Source organism: Polyodon spathula, chromosome 17 (genome assembly GCF_017654505.1).
Source record: "Polyodon spathula isolate WHYD16114869_AA chromosome 17, ASM1765450v1, whole genome shotgun sequence".
NCBI classification, from domain to species: Eukaryota; Metazoa; Chordata; class Actinopteri; order Acipenseriformes; family Polyodontidae; genus Polyodon; species Polyodon spathula.
In genome coordinates, this window is record NC_054550.1 from 10,716,952 (window position 1) to 10,734,923 (window position 17,972).

The following is a 17,972-nucleotide window of genomic DNA, read 5'->3' on the forward strand; positions in this document are numbered from 1 at the left end:
CTCCCAGATGTGTGGATAACCTAATGTGCAAGTATTATGTTAAACAACAAAGCTGATCTACTCTGAATTATAAACCTCTCTGACGGCTATCCAATCCTATGGCAGATGCTCTCTAAAATTAACTGGACTTTGGAATTGTACAATAAATAAATAAATAAATAAATAATAGCATTAATATCATCTGTATATAGTTTGTAGATAACTGACCGTGTCTCTCCATTAGCACAGGACATCTAACTAATTATGAAACAGTTGTTTTTTCTTCTTCTTTAGAATGCCCAATTATATTCCCTCACCCCCCACAATTGCTCAGGAGAACTGAAGGTCAGACGTCGTTCTCCGATCCCACTGCCACACCTATTTAAACTGAAGAGGTTTGCTTGAGATCATCAGTAGGGGCTGGTGTAGCGTGGTGAGGTGACTCACTCCCTGCTGATGTTGCCTTCCTAATTCTGAGCCCGAACTAAAACCAATATGATGCACCCTGTGGGATCCCAGCTAAGATGTGTTACTTTGCACAGCCAGGACATGAACCTGTGCTCCCCTGAATGTATGACTAACCCTGCACACCTGTGACTGTGCTTTACCAATTGTGGTCAAATATATTTACAAAACACTATAATCACAATTTTGTATTATATTTTTTAAACATCAATTTTAAATGTTTCCACATTCCTGACATCTCATTGGAATCTTTCAAAATACCCCAATTCAGCATGGTTCAGAATTTAGCTTCCTGCTGAACTTCATGGTATCACAACTATGGAAAAAAAAAGCTTAAGAAGTTGCCCTGCAAAACTTTGGTAGAAGGGGATATAAATGGCATAAGAACACTGACATCTATAGAGTTTGCATTACAATTTTGCAGTTTACCATGGTTTACTCATGCTAATGCAGTGCATTCACTTAAGAAATACAACCCTGATGAGAGGGCATTACTGTCTGGTAGTAACAGGGAGCAATAGAACATCAAAACATGATTTTATTGCCATTAGAAATTTCCTTCAAATGGTATATCTATTTACTTTTTTAGCTAAACATTCTATCTTAATGTTCCGTGGATATATAGTAATTCCCAGTAATAGAGCTTTCTGATTGGTGCATGCATGTTCTTTGATTTCGTTAACATGTAAGAATGACTTTGCTGTCATGTGATTAACAATGCAATGCTTTACTACACTTTACAGTATAACTTTGCATAATTTAACAGAGTGTACTTTCATATACAACGTTCTGTGGGTATAACTTGTGCCCTTTTCACCATCTGTTTCTTGTTTTCTATTTTGCAAAGATTGACCAACAACCTTTTGGTAATGAGTAAAGGTCAGAAAGGGCAGCAGAATCATGACTCAATTACTAATAAAACTTCCAATGGTTTATATGGCTGCTGTTGAGTTTTAACAAAGTGATTCATTGTACAGCTCTGCCCTACATTTCAGTTTATATGTTTTTTTATACATTAATGAAAGGAAATTAGTGCAAACACCCTGGGCTACATTCTACTTGTTATTTTTTTTTCAATTTTCCCTTTTATTTTATTTTATATTTGAACTAACCTTGGGAAGCCCTCTAATTAGCAAGACAAGACATGATGTAACCCGAATTATCCAGTTATGTACTGTAACCAAATATAATTACCTACAAAGCTGAAGTCATATTTAGATGATATTAAATCTTGAAACTGGCACAGCGAACAATTTAGGATTATGGTGTACTTCTTTATCTGCTGTGCCACTTTGGTTTCACGATCTCAAAAAACTAACTTTCAAACAAAATACGTCCTTAATGATTGTGTTAAAAGCATGTTTATAAACCTATGAGGATTGTAGTAGATTTTGGGTTTCCTGTAAATGTCACGAGAACACCACATTGAATAACATGAGATATCCTTTAATTTGCAGACATTCTTGTTTTGCTTCCCTGAGCTACAGTACAACAGAGCTGGCAGATGTAATTTAAAACCTGTTGCCAAAGGTTATATAGCTGTATGGCTGTTTCCTGTACTAAAGTCGTCCCTCATAAAGATTTACTATATTAAAGGCACAGTGAAAGTACGTGAAGCACTGTGTCATTGAGAGGCATGGTAAAACCATGGAAAACTGTGGTAAATGCATGTATAACCACTGGAAAAAAAAAAAAAAAATGATGTCAGTGCTGATGGATATCTAGCCATGTGTCATAATCCCCAAGGCTGTACTGGGAGCTCCTGCATTACCACAGGGGTACTAGGCTACTGGGTTTGGAATAACCATGGATAGATGGCTCATACAATCCAGGACAATTACTCAGTGTTGTAAAATTGTTTAAAAAATCTGCACAACTTTTCACAGCCAGAAAGCGAACCTGCGCTCCCATGACTGAGTATGAAACAGTAATGTGCATTCAGTTTAACATGTTCCAGGATGCTTGTTATAGTAGAATACAGACGGCACTCTGATACAGTTTTGACTTCCCCATCGTGATTTATGATCGGTGGGTGTTTGTATGTCTGTGTATGTTAATGACACAAAGCAGGAAATGCAGCAGGCTTTGTGTATGCTACCATATTTCAATTTCATTTTTGGTTTATTGTAAACAGTCAGCTAGTGAGGATGAAATGGTGTGTCCTGAGGTGTCCACAATAAGAGTATTATAATTTAACCAATATACTTATGGATGCCTCCTTCTAATAGAGCCACAGGAATTATGATCTTGCATTTCTGTTGTCCGAATACTTGGCTGTTCCCAGGAGCTTGTCATTATATTAAATTGACTCTTGTGACTTGTGCTGGTCACTGAATTCTCTGAAATATGTTTCTCTTTGCCGACCCCGAAGCTCCTCCTGAATATTACCTTGTTTCCGTGGACAGCCAACTCGAGTTGACTTGAGTGCGCCAGAATTGGTCTGAATTCTCCCAGAACTCGAGTTGATTAAAAAGAACTTGTAGCAGGGGAGATCTGTGCTGATTCTGCTGGCGTGTTCACAGTACTGCAGGAAGAGGGCGGCAGTCTTCCAACAACCGCCTGTGAGTCATGGTAGTGACACGGGGAGGTGGGAAAGTGGGTGTGTGGACTTTCCTCCTCTCTGAATGGCTGAGAGGCGAGTCTTGGGAAATTGCTAGCCGTGCTGTGTGTGCGGAAGCACTGGTCGAGGACGGAGAAACCAGCTGGGAGCAACGAACAAGCCAGAGAGTGACAGCGGGGAACACTTGGGCAGAACCATGAAGTATTGTTTAGAGCAGGCTGGGAGCCTCTAGAGTAGGACGGTGATCCGGGTCATGCGGGTAGCGGCGACCGGGATAACACTGCCGAGTGCAGCACCTTTTATTTGTAGTTTTATTACTGTTTTATTTTTCCTTGTTCTTTTCGCCTTCTGTTCTCTGTATTATTTTGAGCACCTGCGAGTGCGCCCGCAGTTAATTCAACTTACCAGCTTTGGTATTACCGTGGTGTTGTTTATCATTGTTGACAGGCAGCCCATGGACAACAGTGCCCTCTGCGGGTAAAACAGTGAAAGTGCCGAAAATAAAACTGGGCACCTGGGTGGTGTTCCAAGTACAACTGTTTTGTCTCGTGTGTCAGTGAATTACCCACCACCCTTCCACACGTGGTGTGAGAGGTGGGATTCACTGGCATTGCCCGTAAAAGCAGTGCACCCACACGCGTGACACGAGGAAGACCCTGTCACATATGGTGTCGGAAGTGGATTCCGCTGCATCCTGCCGAAGCAAGGCTACAAATTGGGTGGCATCCATAGCTTCTGTGTCCCTGTTCTGTGGGTGCACTGCTTTTACGAGAGAGGAATTATCAGTATGCATGTGCCTGACAAGCGCTGAATAAATGGACCCCGACACACACACACACACACACACACAAACACACACACACACACACACACACACACACACACACATATAATGGTGTATAGGCCACTAAAATGTGATTAATGTGGATCACGAACTACACCTATTAAAAATACAAACTTTCAAGGAAACAGTTCTCGGCCTGTAGGTATACCCATATTAGCCAAAATATAAGGCAAGGTTTTTTTTTTTTTTTAATGAAAATAAGATCTGAAAAATACAACTTGCCTTGTCAAGTCAAGACTGTTGTGAAAGTGCTTATTGAGTATAGTACACAGTAATGAAAATTGAAAAAATGAGTCAATTATCAAAAGGGATTACAAATAAGTTATGATGCGATTTTTAAGATCATGGTTATCTGAAAAGCTGATTCATCCAGAAATTATCGTGCTGCAGAAAAATTTGTGTCACCTAAAACAACACAAGCGGGGACAAAAAAACTGCTATTGAACCACCCACCACTCAGAGGAAATCGTTTTGTGGACTATGGGTTGTCTGTTTCTTAATTTCCTTGCTTACCTAAAGAGCAAGTGAGTTACAGTATTTCAGTTACATACAACTAATATAAACTGATTGTAGAGTATAGATACTGAAGCATATATTATTGGTAATCAAACACATTACAATCTTGGAAATTATATTCACCATGCAGTGTTGCCAATTCGCCACAGGTTTTGGAGGGTCCACAACTCAATTTCTTGTCGTTCCCCACTTAGTCGCTGCCTCTAATCAATGGGAGCCCGTTGCCTCGCCGACGGTTCATACATGTAGGGTTGTGGCCCCTGGTCGCTAAAATATCTTTGTTTATTAATATTTTTTAATCACATAAAAACTACTTTATTTTTGTTAATGAAATCTATACAGAAATGTATTGGTGTGTTTGACCTGCAAGATACACCTTAACCATGAAAAACAAACCATCCATATCAAACTAAATAATTTCAAAATAAATAATTTTCTAAATAAATAATTTCATTGTCACCAAGAAAAAAGAAAACACCTTTTAAAACACAGCATTATATTTCATTATTAAAAAATATTTGCAAAGTATTTTAAAACTAAATATTTCCCCTTTGGTCATGTGACTAGACCTGGACCTCTAACTCAGTTTGTCATAGTAGCAATTATTCAACTTAAAAATACACAGGGAAGTATCTTTCATATGACACTATTTTAACAAAATGAACACAAAATAAGATTTAACAAAAACAGAGTTTCAACTAATGTCAAAGTTATTGTATTGTTATGCATTTGATGGGAAATGTTAAACTGCTCTGAAGTGGTGAGTGGATGTGAGAGGGGCTGAGTCACTGATACACACGGAACCAGAGATGTTCTTTGCGATGTCACACAGACGCACAGGTTTATTTTGTTACCAACAATGTCATTTTTTTTCTTTATTCCTTTTGCCACAGTTCTTTCAGCTCATGCAGGTGCCAGAATAATGAACAGAATAGTCAAAACCAAACAATGAAAGGAAAGAGAACAAAACACTGTAAACCTGTGCTTTGAACAAACAATACAAAAAGGTCCAAGTCAAATAATGGACAACAGAGTCTGAAATAGCCTTCTCATTTTTAATGTACCAGGCAAGAAAAATAAATAAATAAACAATATATGATGTTCTTAACTTGCCCATTTTTTGCCATAGTATTGTCAAGCAAGTGTCCCCAGTTGCGACATTGTTGGCAGAATCAAGGGACAAGATGTTGCAACTTCAGGGGATCAAATGCGGGAAGCCGTGTCTGCTTGGGATTGGCGGCTGGTGCACTGGGGGGTGTGCCCTGGGCACAGAGATAAATAATGGGCTGCTGCTGCTGCTGTTGCTGCTGCTGAGATGGGGAGTCAAGCATGAGAGAAAAGTGCACAGAAAGAAGCTGGACTGCAGTAAAGAGAGGAGAACCGTGGACTGCGCTTTGTGGCTGTAGTACACGACCAAAACAGCGTGCTGCGGACATCCTTTTCTTTTATTATTTGTCACAGGTTGAGTAGCACAGTGCTGCTCAGCTGTATTTGTACCACTGGCTGGTAAATCAGCTTGTTTAATCACCAGTGCAGAGTCCCAGATTTAATAAACCTTGAATTTGTGATCTGCATTGCGACCTGTGGAGTCTTACTTGCACTGTTCATTACAATAACCTCTGAAATCATCCCCTTACTTTCCAGACCCTGGTACTCATCTACAAAAGGACTTAGCAAAGCTACAATGGTAGCTTTGGATTAGAACACATATCCCTGTTATTTCTTTTTCTTTCTCTTTTTTTTTTGTACTTATTACTTGGCCTACAATTGTATATTATGTATAACAGAGAGAGAAATAATATGTTAATTGTTCATGTTCAAATCTTCTTTTATTTCGTCTTCATTAAAAGATAGTTAAGATTGTAATAGGGTCAATAATGCCCCTGTTATACTTCACATATGTATTTGTCACTTGCATGTTTAATTTTTGTAATTGACACTTTGATTTGATTAGTGCATGTTTTTTAAATATTGTCGACAAGCACTTTGTAATAGATTTATTACATTCTAGTAGCTTCTCCGCTCAGTCCTCTTGTAATGCCTTATTGGGTCTAGAGTTATTGATAGTTTTACCCATCTGTGTGTGGAAACTTTTTTACTTTTAACTTTTTGGGAGAGAGAGCTAATAAAAAGAGTGGTTTTACCTGCTATTAAAACCAGCCCTGGAGTCCTGCCTTTCCTGCACCGCCGCTGGAACCCAGCACGCCGTCGCTGCATTGTTGTCAGAAGTGGAGGCGAGGCAGGTACCCTGGCACCCACTTCTCAATGATCAACCAATGAGCACTGACACGAAGCAAAATGGGCGGAGATTTGTGATGCATGCCAAAATGGACTGTGTGAGTGGATGGAATGCATCCACATTGGATGAAAAGCAGATGAAGTAATTCCCAATACCCAGTAGTAAAATGACCTCTCATCAAAAGTGCTGAAAAAGGTGCCTGTTCACAGTCTGAAAGTGGATGACCCAGGCAGAGGTTGTGTATCATTTTGTTCACTCCTTTTCACAGTGCACACAGAGTAGAAATATGCATTCTTCCTAAAAAAGTGGAATTTCAAAGTTTATATTTTCCTGCGAAGGGACTAAGAACAACCAGTTATAAATGAAGATAAAATATTTTAACATTGTATATACAAAGTTATCTTGAATCCTTGGGAAGAGATCCAGGATCATTAAGCACACACAACAGAGACTAAACCAGACCACCATACACACAGAGGTATACGAGTACAAATGCTTGTCGGGTAGGAAAATCCTTCAGATAGTTGAAGTTACAGCACTACAGTGCTTTCTTTGTTACACTGTTTTTCAGAAATGGGAATTTTTATGGGGAACTACATATGACACGCCAATGGGTAAAATTAATAGAAATCGTGAAATCTGTGATAACCATTTAAACAGCAGAGCCTTAGTCATGGATTGATTGCATGATTTCAGCTGTCGAAAGACACAAAAAGTTACACTCAACAGTAGCATTAGACATCGGGATAGTATGATCAGAAGTTTTGCAATACTCTACTGAATTACCTAATTTTGCTTCATAAAGTCGAATGAATCCTGCTGAATAATGTTACGTTAACATTAGGGATGTGGAAAGGACCAGGTTCCATGAGGGGTCCGATCCAAATATATGGAAGTCCGGTACACCTTAAGGAAGTCCGGTACAGAGAGTGGACCGGTATGTGGCCGGTTCATCACACATACACTGGGCCAGGAAGCTTTTTTTTCTCTTGGTTTTAAAAAGATTGGAACTAGTGCAATGAAGGAATTCTGCATTCTGCAATAAAACACTGCATACTCCTAAGACTTAAAGCATTCACTTTTTAAAAAGCTCTAGAGTAAAAACTAAAAAACACAATAACTACAAAGCCAAATCCCACAGAGGCTTTAATGAGAAGTTATGACAGTATACAACACAAGAAACAACATGTGGATTTTATATATTGTCATGTAATAAACCAGAGCCTGTGAACATGTCATATGATCTTTTAAATTCTCTTTCCCATGTGACATGGGACAGTGTTTACCCTCAAACAATTATCTTTTTAAATGATACAGTATTTTAATAAGTTGTTCTCTATCAAGAAAATAAACAGGATAGAATAACATCCAAAATAGCAGAACATTAAAACATCAGTAAACACAAAGCTATAGACTAAGATATTGTCAGATGTCTAATCTGGTATCCCCTGTGTTTCTCACTGTAAATACACCCAATATCAATCAAACCCTTTGTAAGTGATAATGGGGCACAGGTAGACACACTGTGCAAGTTTGACATTTCTAGGAACCCCACTGACTGAAATGCACAGGGGATACCAAATAATACAACCATAGACTAAGATATTGTCAGCTGTCTAATTTGGTATCCCCTGTGTTTCTCACTGTCAATACCAATCTTGTGTGTGTACTGTATATAAAATAAATATATAAACACATATCTGTAAACGATATCTTTATATGTAATACATTATGCATTTTTAATATAATTTACACGACTCATGTTTATTCCAGACATAGCAGCACAAACCACAGAGCAACAACATTCGTGAAAACTTTCGTGATCATTTACTTTCAACTTTTAAGTTTTGAAATCCAAAAATATAAATTGCTGTAAGGTGTGCACCGTGGTACTGGGCTGAACCAGATATCAAACCAATATTTACGGTCCAATATGCATCCCTAGTTAACATATTAAACTACATACCACTTCTAGTTTTCCATATACTTAACGAAAAACTGAAAAAACTGAAAAATGTGACACATCAAAATCTAATATGCTGTAGTACTATTATGCCTTTTGTGATGTAATTTTGTAATTTCTTTGTTTACATGATATTAAATAAAATAACTAAATTATGTTTAATAGTTTTGTTGTTTAAATTATGTTTGAATCGTGTTATTCTAGGTGATGCATAACTTTTGGCCATAGCTGTAGATTCTTATATGATATAGCTGCTCACTTAATGCAGGACTCAGAGTATAACTGCAACTAAACATTGTCTGCTATAAGCGCCTTTATTCACGCTGTGCACATCTTTCAGATGGTCCGACACCTCTGGTTCCATTTAGATAACATTATTCTTTTTCCAGTTTAGTAAAGCCTTTTTATGAATAGTAACTTTATTAAGGGCAGCTGGCAACACTTTTTTTCTGCTACAGTCTAAACAACTGTTTTGTTTGTTTTGGATTATTAAACAAAGGACCATTTTTGTACATTTTGTTCTGTTTTCCCTTTTAGATTTCGTAATGAAATCTTCAAATGCGTAAGAGAAAAGTTGCTGTTCCACATAATTAAATCAAGCTGAAGGAAATGGCCTGCCATTCACATTCACCCCCCTTTTATTACTGTTCAATGTGTGTGTTTACTTTTTAAAGCTATGTCAAGTTTAAATAAATAAAAAAAAGACATCAGCAGAACAAATGGTGGTTTGAAATGTTGACTCTCGTTCTGGAAGTATGTCACTGATAACTTCAGTAACATGAATGGGAATGACTGTTCTGATCACTTTTAATGATTGCTGAATGCCATGGATACCACAGATGTTTATAATCAGATAAATCTCAGCTCTATGATTATGAACCATACAAAGAACAGTACACAAATGTTTAAGTAATGCAACACTGGACCTTGGTGATGTGAAATAATTGTATATCCCTTGCCTTATTCAATTATAAGTGAGTGGGGTAAAAGGGACAATAAATGCCCCATCCCCAGCTGTTTACTCATCTCTCCCAGTACTTTTAACATTTAAAGCAAGAAAGTGGTCAAATAAATGTCAGAAAATGCCATATCAGAAAACTAACCTTTTATGGTGGGAATGTGGCCTACACAAAACAGTGCAGGTGATCTAATATCACACTCTCTTGATCTAATTAACCCTTCCAACTGTGCATGACTTCACCACAAAACCCAGTGAACTTGATTCGCCTGTATCTCGGCCTTATTATTACCATATGCAACAGCTCTGGGTCCACCCTGAAAGTGACCCCAAAGTGGCATTGCTGTCTAACTGGATCCACCACAAGAGGTTCATACCTGCTGCATGTAGAAAACATACAGTCTTAAGAAATAATACAATACAGGGATTACATTAATGACATAAATACAATTCATTGTTCATGTTTAAATATCTGTGTCTGGTCTTGATATGAATGCATATTGAAGTTTTCAAGTATGAGGTGTGGTTGGATGTGATTATGTCTTTCAGAGGTGTATATTAACTTAATCTGCAAACCAACACAAAAGTATTGGGCGTTCCCTACAGTAGATGATATTATTTACCATAGCCATCAGGTGTAGACTAATACACCTTTGAAATGCTTCTGCTTAGTGGAAACAGGATACATTTACTGTTATCCTCATTTAAAGATGATGCATCTTCACTGCTCCTTTTCTCATTATTTAAACACTAATATACACTGCCTGGCCACTTTATTACGACCAGTATCCCCATGTGGTGCACACTCTCCCGGTATAACCTGGGATTCATTCATCACCCACAATCCTCTGCACCAGTTAGATGTAATATTAATGACTGAACAGATTAACATACCTTGAGACACCTTCAAGTAGTGCCAAGGCTGTGCTCAGGGCAAACAATGGCCCGCCCCAATACATGGGTTCTTCATAAACACAATTTATGCCTTTTCAGAGTTAGACAATCGTGGTTGCAGGAACACAATTCAAAATACATAAGTCACAAACATAATTCCACAGTATTTTTATTATACTGTGGGGACCTTTGGTTAGACATGAATCCGGGACTTCCCGCTCTGAAGCATAGTGCCAATACCGCTGTACAAAAGAGCCGACTACCTTGCAGGAGCAGATACTGGACTTATGTCTTCATGTTTAGATTGTGTCACCTACCCCTGCCTCCGTGCACACTACAGTATGTTATAATGTTAATACACAGGTGTATTAATCATATACAGATACAGTGAATACAGATTTAAATAGCGGCGGTATTTCGATCTGCTACTATTTAGATCATTAAAATAGACCTCTGCTCATATGTATAAGTCATGGGCATTTGCTCATCATGCAACAGAGGCTTTCCATGAAAAGTGTTGAGACAGACCAATACATCTCACAACACATGAGAGAGTGAGAGAAAGAGAGAGAGAGAGAACAAAAAGAAAGTGAGATCATACATCACAGGCCTCCGGCTTAAAACAAGACGGTCTAAAATACATGACAACAGAAGCAGGGTATGTTGGGTATTTTGTAAAAACCACAAGGTTTGTTTTTAAGACACAAGATTTCTCACATGTGGCTTAAATTGGACAAAATCATGAAGCACTTTGAGTTGATCTCAGCCTGCCTTCATTTTAAACCAGAAAAGTAGGAAGTTAAAAAATATCCAGAAAAAAAAAAAAATCACTCATTAAACTCCATAATTACAATTCATTGTTCCTGTCTAAGCCCAATCACTCATCTGCTTGTATCATAATATGAAATGTTTCCTGTTGCACCCATGTTCCCTTTTGTTAATGCTGGTAAATGTTTTTTTAAGAAACACCCAGATGCTGAACAATGGTGGCATTCCACAATATCCATTAATAGATAAATAGTTTTCCTGTGCACGAGAAAGGATATTTCATTAAGGAAACCTCTTTAATGATTCATGTTATCTTGGTATGCTTTGGTTATTTTAATGTTTTTTATGGAATGCCTGTAAACTGCCAAAATGACAATCAGAAAAAATGAAATGTACGCTCCTTTTGTATAATGGCTTGACACAAGAACTTGGCACAAACAACTGTTAGAATTAAATTCATTATTTTGGAATTTAATATTAAATAAAAAAAAAAAAAATGCTTGTAAATTTCTACTGATTGGTACTAATTAGAAGAAAGGACTAAGTAGAAGAAACGATAACATGAAATATTTTACATATTGCTTAAATCTCCTGAATTATATTGCTAAAGTTAAGTATTTAATTATGTCGCATTTTAAATGTTAACCTTTAGGTGTGGTTCAGAGGACAGGAGGTAGGGCTCCACCTCCTTTCTCAGTTCGTGACAATTCAATTGTCAATCATGTATAAACCCTGAGCGCTCCCCACTCAGTGTCTGTGTACTGTACATTAACTCAGTAAGACTTTTGTTTGTGATTTTTGAATCCAGTGAAGGCATTGCCCAGCCTGGAAACCTTAATTTCGTAAGTTTTGCTTTTTGTCTTTCTTTTTGTGTTTAAATCATTTGTTTTGGCCCTTGTGCCCTTTTATTTTTGTGTTTATAATAAAAGGATATTTTTTTGAGCTGCAGTCTGTCTCTGGGCCTCTATCCACTCGCCAGCCTGTTACACGTGCATACTGATAAATCCTCTCCTGATCACTCGTTTTATCACCAAACTCCTCAATAATGCAATGCAAGTCATTATTTTATTACTATAACATCTCAAAAAGCTCTGCAAATGTCTGTGATATTCTTTGAGTGCTGGATGCAGAAGCAGCTATGTCCTTTGTCTGTGTCCACGTTATCTCAGTGGTGCATGGGGCTATGAGATATGCCCTTTTTTTCAGCTTCATTCGGCTCCTATTGGTCATTGAAAGGTTTTCTCAGCTTTTTCCAGGGAAAAAATGACTAGAGGCCTGTGCTTTATGTCTTTTCGATGATGTCGGACAGGGTCCGACATCAGACTTGAAAGGGAAAATTGTAATGTCGGACCTGGTCCGACATAGGACTGCAAAGGATTGAAGACAGTTCAGTCGATAAATTCATGAAAAGTCTTTTTAAAAGAGGTATTCTGATTCCAGCGGAGAGCGACCGCAAATCCATGTTTATTCTATACTACAACAGCATTGCAGCCGAACCTATCTTTCTTCCTCAGCCTGCAACTCAGCCTTTCAGGAATCCACGCCCCCCTGCATCCTTGCATCAGGAAATTCTCAAGAACATTAAATAACTCATTCAACCTGTTGCCGATGCCATTTCGGATTGTAGCACCAGCCTGGGAAATTTGGATGAGCGAGTTTCTTGTATGGAAGCTAATTTGTCTGTCCCTTCAGCCACCATTTCTGTCATTACTCCAGTAGCCGCTGCAATCTCTACCGCATCCATCACTTCCGCCGTTCCAGCAACTCCTGCCCCAGCAGTCAACCTGCCAATCTACAGCTTGGCTTCTGCGTCTCGTGCTGGCTTCGCCCGCGCTTCATCTGCTCACAGGCACTCCCTGTCTCTTCAACTGAGACGCAAAATCATTGAAGGTAAAGATGTTAATTTAGTTTCTATTCTTATTACCACTTTGGAATTTTTTGATCACAGAGTTGTTGAAAATTACACTGGGGGAATTTGTGCTGGCTTTTTCTGTGTATAGAGATATACTGTGTGACTCAAATCCCAACCGTCAGCAAGACCTGGACTCCTATATGTTCAATATAGTAGAGCTGTCTGTAGGTACGAATACCACAAATAATATTCAGCTAAAGCAGTCGCAGTTCTCGCTATGTATAATATCATCATTGACTGGTCTCAATCCGATCCAAATCTTTTCAATAGAATTTTCATTGGGCTCAGAGCAAATGCTTGTGGTATGTGCGCATCCACTGCACACTCAACCTACCTCTGTCTGAAAGCAGCTTCTTCCCATGCTTCATCCTCCACCTCAGACATGCCATTTTCCATGCCAACTCCACCTCACTTTAAAGACCATCTTTCAACAGTTAACCCCACCAGAATCTTCACACAGTAAGGATAAATACGGATATGTAATAAAATTTTCTGGCGGTAGACAGCTCTGTAATAATTTCAGTGAGAAATACTGCTCTCTGGATCATTGTAGATACATTCATATGTGCAGTTTCTGCTACGATGCCCACTCTTGGTCCATCTGTCCATTAGCTTCCAAATGACTCTCTCCACTTGGTATCGCCTCCCTTGGATCCCCCAGCTCAAGCAATCACAAATCTCAATACCCTCTTTATATCAGTTGGCGTTCCACTCTCAAAAAAGAAAACCATTGGGCCAGTGCACCCTGGAATTAGCAATTGGAATTGGAATTAGGAAATAGCATTCGCTTCGAAGCCCGCCTTCCTCCCCGTAAGCTCATTCAAGAATTCCAGATTTCTAACACTATCAAGAAACGTTATCTACTTTCACTGCTTGGTCACTTCAACTTCGCTATTTGTATTATTCTGCAGGGCAGGAAAGCCATTTCTCGTCTTCTTGCTATGTCTGCCAAAGTAAAAAATCTCAACTCTTTCACTAACATTTCAGCAGAGGCAAGGAAAGATATCTCTATGGTATGAGACCACAGACTAAGGCATTACAGTCCCTCTGCACCCAACCAGTCATACAGCTGGGTCTATAGAATGGCAGTACTACTGAGTCTTCCCAAGTAGGTAGTAAGGTAAGTAAGGTATCTGACTATCACTAAATACACCTTGTTAATTGTAATTTTAGTTCCTGACTTTTTTTGTTTTTACCATAGCACACTGTATTCTGGAGTACCATATAGAGCATTAAATAAAATGTTAATACAACATGAGTATATTATTTCAATCTATAAATTAGTAATACAGTAATATATATATTTTGTGTTGTTGTTATTAATATCAAGTAAAGAAATTGATATCATGGTCATCCTTCATTAATTCACTGTGCACATTACACTAAATTGTTATTATTATTATTATTATTATTATTATTATTATTATTATTATTATTATTATTATTAATTATGTCAAGTCAGTTGTTTATTTGTACAGCTTGATCCAGAATAGTTATTAGTTTAAGCAAAGGCTGGATTAAATTGGTTACCTAAAAGATTAGTTATCGTTTTTATTTTAGTTTGGACATCATGTGTTAATCTACTTCACTTTTAAAACATAACTCGCAATTTGTTTTCTTCATAACAATATCCAACCTCAATTTAAACCCACATTAACAATTTCCATTGCTTTAACTAAAAGGGTTCTAACTGCGAACTTGGAAGTGAGTATTTGTAATTTTTATTATAAAAAATCTACTGCATTTTGTATACTATGTCTAGCAATAATAATTAGCGCAAACTCCAGGAATGGTTATAATTGAATCTCATTTTTTATTTGAAGTAACTCAACAGCATAGCGTCATGTACAATCTAGATATCTGGTATCTCAGCAAACTCATGTGCAAACAACAATAACCTTTTGGCCCATAATTTTGAAAACAACAAAATCAACGTTTGTAATGTTAGAAACTGCAGAAGGGTTAGCCCAAAGGTCAGTCCCACAATACCGTTTAATTGCCTATAAACAGCAGTTTGGGGAAGATTATTTCATACTGGCTGGTGATATATTTTGATATATTTTGTGGGAATATTTGTGTACTCAGTGATTCAAGGTGATATGCTATATACAATTTACTTGAGGGTGAAAGACCTTAAACTTAAAGACCCTAAAGATAAACACTGGCTGTACTACCACCTGATAATCTAGAGATTTCTAATTGTTTTCCAACTTACATTGACTGAAACCCTTGATATAAACAGTGCACCAGCTACAGTGCAATACACATAATATAAAAACATATATAAATAAACGAAACAAAAATGAAAATCATACTAGGTAATTGTTTTGTAACACAAATCTCTATTAACACAGCACAATGGCCAAGAAACAAAACAGTTTAAATAGTATACATCCGTAGGGCAGAGCTGCCAGGACAGGGTCTGCACTTTGGAGCAGTGGATCTCTTTCTTTCATTAGTCTGGCCACACTGTACTTTTGAAACTCCATTTCTTGGAGGTGTCGGTCATCTCTTTGTCGCGCCTAAATCCGAATAATTAGCAGTTAGGTAAATCCGTGCACTCCTGTTTGAACAATGATCAACCTTTCCTCTCCTCTTCTCTCCTCTCCTGTGTATCATATAACTCCTGGCACCATGTGTGGTTTTCCTCTACCAAGATGGCCACCACAACCTGACCATAGACTCTTGGAGAGGAACTGGAACATTTATATGTTAATGGGCGCAACCACAACTGGTCTTCATCCATCTGAAACCACACATTTCTCAATTGCGACAATCATGTGACATGCAGTCAATTGAATACCAGTTTCTGAGGTCACCTGACACTTTATGAGCGACAAGTTGACTGTTTAGTATTACCGCTAGGCTCAAGTAACTGTGTCCATAACACTGGAACTGCGATCTAGCTACTAAGTCAGCCTTAGTGGAGATTGAAATGAGCAACGAATTTTAACATGTGTGCATCAAATATTATTCAATTTTTTAATTACTTTATAATTTTTATAAAATGCACTTTTTTTTAAAAACAACAACTGAATTACAGCAAAACTAATTTGGTAATACTTTATATAAAGGGGCTGCTTATTAATGTTTTATAAAAGTATAATAGGTGCTTAACAACTGTGTTATAGAGTATGGAATTATGTTTAAACGCTACAAAGTAGAATAGGTGGCTAAAAACTGTCCCCTTTATAAAAACTTAATTACATTTATGACTATTGCATGGTTATAAACCACCCATAATGCATTATTAACATTTTATAACATATTAAGCATCTGTTATATATTTATAAACAATTGATAAAACATTAATAAGCAACACCTTAATATGAAGTGTTACCACTAATTTCTAGGGAAATTAATCCGTAGCTAGAAATAACAATATACTTTTGGTAGTGTGACAATATTTTTTGTCCCTATCTACTCTGTGTTGTGTCTATGTGTATGTGTTATGGTGAAAGTCTGAATATTGGCAAATCTTAAGATTTACTGGTAAACATCGACATTTACGAAGCAAAATGGTAAATGTCCGAAATAAACATGATAACACTTTACATAGGACATTTACAGGTAAATAACAAATAACCAAGTGCCTTTGGCTAATGATTGAATGTCTCGCTTTCCTGCATTGTAAGGTTTCAGGAGTCCTGTGTAACATCAAGTGCTACAAGAGTCTACCATGCTGCAGTAAATAAATATATCTATTTAGAGCTTGTATTTGTCACATTTTGTGTCATAACGAAAGTGTGATTTTCAGTTGAAAAAACAAAGGTCTAAATGATTTAATTTGCATTTAACAGAATGTTATTTTTCATCAAACTGCTACTCATTAGGAGTACAATATTGTTCAACCCCATTGTGAATTATTTTATATGCAAATTTACCAAAATGTTGGTTGGTGTACATACAGTAAGTGGATCACAATAAATGTTGAAAAACAATCATTTCTTCATAATTTCTGACATTTACCACCTTATTTGGTAAATATTGACATGTATCGGTAAAACTTCAGATTGACCGAATTAAGAGTTTTACCGTAACATATGCACCACACCGGAGACTCATTCACACACAACCCAAATTATAAAACAGTATTGTGTGGACCCTGCAGGTCTTCCCTGTTCTCTCTCACTCTCTGCAGGTGGCCAAAGAGTACCTCAACATTCAAGCTCTTAGTGCCTAAAACTTCCAGAATCCACTTGTATATATTGTAACAGGAGGCCCCTAGCGGTGTTACATTGGCAAAATTAATCACGTTACACAGAAGTATTCTTTTAAGTGCTTTTGCAAACTTTTATTGGATTACACAGGCTTGCTCTCCCCAGGCTGGTCCAAAACAGACAGACTGTGAGACTCCAGGCCCGCCTTTAACTGATTTGTATGAGGGATTGCTCATTGTTTCAGGCCCTATCCAGGTGGAACAAGTTTCCCCTGGGACTGCCCTTAATAAAGATGGAGCTGAAGCCATCATTTTTGTTCTCTACTAAGGAAGGTTAGCTCCCCTAATGGTTGGATTAAAATATTACTAAAACTCCCTTCTCAAAATACACATTAGTAACAAACCCTCAGCACACAAACATTTGAGCTATGTGAACAGGATGAACCGCACTGGCATTTCTTCTCCGATGGGCTAGGGAGAGAGTTCATGAATCAGAGTTGATGACCAGCCAGGCCTGCACTTGTTGCCATGATTCAGCCAGGCCGTGACTCGTCTCCATGGTTCAGCAGCTCATAAACATTGTTTACGTTTGCAAATGAAAAGAGGCAATTGGCTTGACAGTGAGAACAAAGGATATCTACAGATGATCAATCATTCCTGTTCAGCAAGTGGGCTGAACTGTGGGGCAATATTTCAATTAGGCATCTTAAATAGA